Here is a 5,847-nt window from a genome sequence, read left to right on the forward strand (position 1 = left end):
TGGAACTGGAGAGTGTTAAATGAAATAAGTCATACAGAGAAAGACAGATACCATATGTTTTCACTCATATGTGGATCCTGAGAAACTTACAGAAGACCATGGGGGAGGGGAAGGAAAAAAAAAGTTAGAGAGGGAGGGAGCCATACCATAAGAGACTCTTAAAAACTGAGAACAAACTGAAGGTTGATGGGGGGTGGGTGATGGGTATTGAGGAGGGCACCTGTTGGGATGAGCACTGGGTGTTGTATGGAAACCAATTTGACAATAAATTTCATTTAAAAAAAAGATTAATTATTTACTCTTAGGTACAGATGAAATAGCCTGGTGTAATTATGGGCAATTATGACAAAAAGTGACCATTTATCTTCCTGATGCCTAAAATTTCCTCAATACATTGAGGTCCTTAATTGAATATTTAAATCCTAAAATGTATATAGATTGGTGATGTAAGCTTTAGATTACACTTTAAATATAATTAATCAATCAATGTCAAGGACAAAATGCCTGGTCTCATACATCCAATAAAAAATTACTGATTATCTGCTATGTTCCAGGCAAAGCTCTAGTCCTGTACCTACAGTGGTTTACAAAATAGATATGGTCTGTGTTCTCATGGAACTTGCCATCAATTAGGGGATAGGGATAAAAAGTAAAAGAATCTATAATTACCAATTATACTCTAATTATACTCTAAATTAAATAAACATATCTTTTGTTTTAACAGTGGGGACACAATATAAATAGGATTTCACAGGAAGGCATCTTTTTTTTTTCAATATATGAAATTTATTGTCAAATTGGTTTCCATACAACACCCAGTGCTCATCCCAACAGGTGCCCTCCTCCAATACCCATCACCCACCCTCTCCTCCCTCCCACCCCCCATCAACCCTCAGTTTGTTCTCAGATTTTAAGAGTCTCTTATGCTTTGGCTTTCTTCCATTCTAACCTCTTTTTTTTTTTTTTCCTTCCCCTCCCCCATGGGTTTCTGTTAAGTTTCTCAGGATCCACATAAGAGTGAAACCATATGGTATCTGTCTTTCTCTGTATGGCTTATTTCACTTAGCATCACACTCTCCAGTTCCATCCACGTTGCTACAAAAGGCCATATTTCATTCTTTCTCATTGCCATATAGTACTCCATTGTGTATATAAACTACAATTTCTTCATCCATTCATCAGTTGATGGACATTTAGGCTCTTTCCATAATTTGGCTATTGTTGAGAGTGCTGCTATAAACATTGGGGTACAAGTGCCCTTATGCATCAGTACTCCTGTATCCCCTGGGTAAATTCCTAGCAGTGCTATTGCTGGGTCATAGGGTAGGTGTATTTTTAATTTTTTGAGGAACCTCCACACTGTTTTCCAGAGTGGCTGCACCAATTTGCATTCCCACCAACAGTGCAAGAGGGTTCCAGTTTCTCCACATCCTCTCCAGCATCTATAGTCTCCTGATTTGTTCATTTTAGCCACTCTGACTGGCATGAGGTGATATCTGAATGTGGTTTTGATTTGTATTTCCCTGATAAGGAGCGACATTGAGCATCTTTTCATGTGCCTGTTGCCATCCGGATGTCTTCTTTAGAGAAGTGTGTATTCATGTTTTCTGCCCATTTCTTCACTGGGTTATTTGTTTTTGGGGTGTGGAGTTTGGTGAGCTCTTTATAGATTTTAAAGGGCTAGGGATACTAGCCCTTGGTCCGATATGTCATTTGCAAATATCTTTTCCCATTCCGTTGGTTGCCTTTTAGTTTTGCAGATTGTTTCCTTTGCTGTGCAGAAGATTTTATCTTCATAAGGTCCCAGTAATTCATTTTTGCTTTTAATTCCCTTGCCTTTGGGGATGTGTCGAGTAAGAGATTGCTACAGCTAAGGTCAGAGAGGTCTTTTCCTGCTTTCTCCTCTAGGGTTTTGATGGTTTCCTGTCTCACATTCAGGTCCTTTATCCATTGTGAGTTTATTTTTGTGAATGGTGTGAGAAAGTGGTCTAGTTTCAACCTTCTGCATGTTGCTGTCCAGTTCTCCCAGCACCATTTGTTAGAGACTGTCTTTTTTCCATTGGATGTTCTTTTCTGCTTTGTCAAAGATTAGTTGGCCATACATTTGTGGGTCTAGTTCTGGGGTTTCTATTCTATTCCATTGGTCTATGTGTCTGTTTTTGTGCCAATACCATGCTGTCTTGATGATGACAGCTTTGTAGTAGAGGCTAAAGTCTGGGATTGTGATGCCTCCTGCTTTAGTATTCTTCTTCAAAATTACTTTGGCTATTCGGGGCCTTTTGTGGTTCCATATGAATTTTAGGATTGCTTGTTCTACTTTTGAGAAGAATGCTGGTGCAATTTTGATTGGGATTGCATTGAATGTGTAGATAGCTTTGGGTAGTATTGACATTTTGACAATATTTATTCTTCCAATCCATGAGCAGGGAATGTCTTTCCATTTCTTTATATCTTCTTCAATTACCTTCATAAGCTTTCTATAGTTTTCAGCATACAGATCTTGTACATCTTTGGTTAGATTTATTCCTAGGTATTTTATGCTTCTTGGTGCAATTGTGAATGGGATCAGTTTCTTTATTTGTCTTTCTGTTGCTTCATTAGGAAGGCATCTTTGAAGGGGTTATATTTAAGCTGGCACCTGAAAAATAAAATCCAGCCATTCAAGAATGCAATCAGAGCATTTCAAGAAGAGAGAAACCGTTCCAAAGCCCTGGGATGGGAAAAACTTGACATCTTCAGGAAACTGAAGAAGACCAGTACAGCTGGATAAGCAAGAGATGAATTAGAATTACACAGCCATGAGATCATGAAGGACCATATAAACCAAAGTAAGGAGTTTGAATATTATCCCACAGGAAACGGAACCCTGTTGAGTGACTTTAAACACAGAAGGGGATCTCATGCATTTTTTCTTTAAGAAAGCTCTATGCCCAATGTGGGGCTTGAACTCATGACTCCAAGATCAAGAGTCACATGCTCTACTGGTTGAGCCAGCCAAGTACACCTCATGTATTGTTTTAATTCTTTAATGTCTACTTGCTTATTTTGATAGGGGTTTGGGGGAGGGAGGAAAGAGAGAATCCCAGGTAGGCTCCATGCTGGCTGTCAGCCCAGAGCCCAAAGCAGGACTCAATCCCATGAACCTTGAGATCATGACCTGAACCAAAATCAAGAATTGGACACTTAAACAGACTGAGCCACCCAGGTGCCCCATGTATTATTTTAAAAGATCATTCTGGTTCTATCTCTAGAATGGACTTGCAAGAGTGTTTTTGTGTAGTTTAGAAAGAGAAGAGAGCAGAAAGGCATAAAATACTTTAGATGAAAATTTGGATTACTACAGTGAGTAGAAAGCAGAGGCTGAAAGATTTAACTTCAGAACTTTAACCAGTCAACCCTGTTTGCCTCACATGGAACTAAGATGACAAGCATATCTTCATTAACAGGTGGCACATAAAATAAAATCCTGGCTCAGCTAACATTTTCAACTCAACCCACTGCTAACTTGTGCTGACAGTCTCTCTTTCTGATCTAATTTCTCTCTTATTTTTATATACAGACCAAGCCATAGTCAGGAATCCGTGATGAAAAATTATACAGCAATAACAACATTCATCCTGGTGGGACTAACAGATGACCCAAATCTACAGATTCTGCTTTTTATTTTTTTGTTTCTAATTTACTTGTTAAGTGTTGTAGGGAATCTGACCATCATCACTCTCACCTTGTTGGATTCCCACCTTAAAAGTCCCATGTATTTTTTCCTCTGGAATTTCTCCATCTTGGAAGTGTCATTTACAACTGTTTGTATTCCCAGATTCCTCTACACAATGGCATCTGGGGACAATAACGTTACCTACAGTGCATATGCCACTCAATTATTTTTTGTTACTGTCTTGGGTGTAACTGAGTTTTTTCTCCTGACAGCCATGTTCTATGACTGCTATGTTGCCACCTGCAAACTCCTGCATTACATAACCTTCATGAATAACAGGGTCTGTATCAAGTTCCTGATTGGAACCTGCATCATTGCTCTGATCATTGTCATCCCACCATTTGGCATGGGCTTGAGCTCAAGTTTTGTGACTCCAATGTCATATATCACTTTGGCTGTGATGCTACTTCCAACCTGAAGATTACCTGCTCAGACACAGAGTTTATAGAGCAATTTGTCTTGGTCCTGGCTGTGCTGACACTCATTTTCACCTTGGTGTGTGTAATTATGTCCTACACATACATCATCAGGACCATTCTCAGATTCCTTCTGCCCAGCAAAGGAAAAAGGCTTTTTCTACTTGTTCTCCCCATATAATTGTGGTTTCTATTACTTATGGAAGATGCATCTTTATCTATATCAAACCTCATGCAAAAGAAGGGGTTGCTATTAATAAGGTGGTCAGTGCTTACCACCTCCATTGCCCCAGTGATGAATCCCTTCATTTATACTCTGAGGAACAAGCAAGTAGTACAAGCTTTCAAAGACATGATCTGAAAGGTTACATCTATCTCAAATAACTAAAGGACTAGTGAGGACAGAATGACAAATTATAGAAGAATTCTTGACCTCTGTTTTATTTTTCCCTAATTGCATATTGTTCATAGTTATATATATACAGCCCCATTCTGCTACACCTAGTGCCCACTATTGATACACATATTAATTTTTTAGTTCAATCTATTCTGAGAAACACATGGGAATAATTCTGCAGTAAATATCTATAACAATACACCTGTTTTTATTTATAGGACTAAGAAATTTAGACAGCATCAATTACTATCATATGAGTGCTCGGCTACCCCTCTTGTACTGATATGTCCTGATCTGAGTGCCTAATTTCTTAGGAACATCAGTGATGAGAATCTAGGTCTAAAGGAATGACCCTGCTATCACTCTATTGGATAAAACTCATTACTCTGTCTCTCTCACTTTTCAGGGAGATATAAATGTAGGCTAAAATTTTCCTCTAAAACCATTTGCTTAAAAGTTGTACAACTTTTTATAAAAATCCAGCCTTTTTTCAAAATAGAATTTCATATTCTTATCATCTGTGTGTCTCTGTGTATGTCTGTGTGCATTCATTTTCCTTTTTGGAATGTCATCTTAACAGGCTTAAAAAGATTAATGGGACAGATGAAATGTAAGTGACATCTTAAACTTGCATTCTATTCTGTTATCCAAGTTATCCACTGTAATGATTTTTTTTTTACATTCAAAAACAATCCAATCTCAAACACAAAAGCTTACAAAATTAACCAATGAATAAAGAATAATTTTTAAGCGCCCAGTTTTGGCCTTTCAAGTTGGTGCCTCTTCCCCACTACCCCTTTCTTTCATCATAATTTTCTACTGTTTATCTGATGCTCTAGGAAGACATACGCTGTACCAGGAATCAGAAAGTCCAAGTTGCAACTAGGCTTTTACTACCACCAATTCAGACACATCTTCTAACTTTCCTCATCCCTTTCAATGTCAGGAAGGGACAAAGTAGGGAGTAAGGTAGCTAGAAAACAGGCAAGAAATTCCAGGGATACTTAGGAGTAGAGGGCTATTCCAAGCTGATTTACAAGACTAAGGAACTGGTATATGGATCAGCAGTCTTGATGCCAGAGGTAAAAAATTAATGAGTCTTTTCTTATACTAAAAATTACATGAGGGGAAATGAATCTTCATTCCCTCAATCCTACTCACACTCTGTCCACTGGAAATCACTGGATACAGAAAATGCTTTTTAAAATAAAATGAGAAAGAAAGACTTGTGGGAATTCTGAGCAGTGGGCTAAGCAAAGCTTGATAATTAAATGAGATTAGCAAGCTAAAAGAGTAATTAAAGGACATATTTAGTTTGC

General features: G+C 38.1%; 1 pseudogene; it reads left to right on the forward strand.

The window, feature by feature from the left end:
- The first annotated feature begins 3,584 nt into the window (after positions 1-3,584).
- LOC122473118 lies at positions 3,585-4,492 on the forward strand (annotated as a pseudogene).
- The last annotated feature ends 1,355 nt before the right edge of the window (positions 4,493-5,847 follow it).

This window comes from Prionailurus bengalensis, chromosome B4, assembly GCF_016509475.1.
Source record: "Prionailurus bengalensis isolate Pbe53 chromosome B4, Fcat_Pben_1.1_paternal_pri, whole genome shotgun sequence".
Taxonomy (NCBI): domain Eukaryota; kingdom Metazoa; phylum Chordata; class Mammalia; order Carnivora; family Felidae; genus Prionailurus; species Prionailurus bengalensis.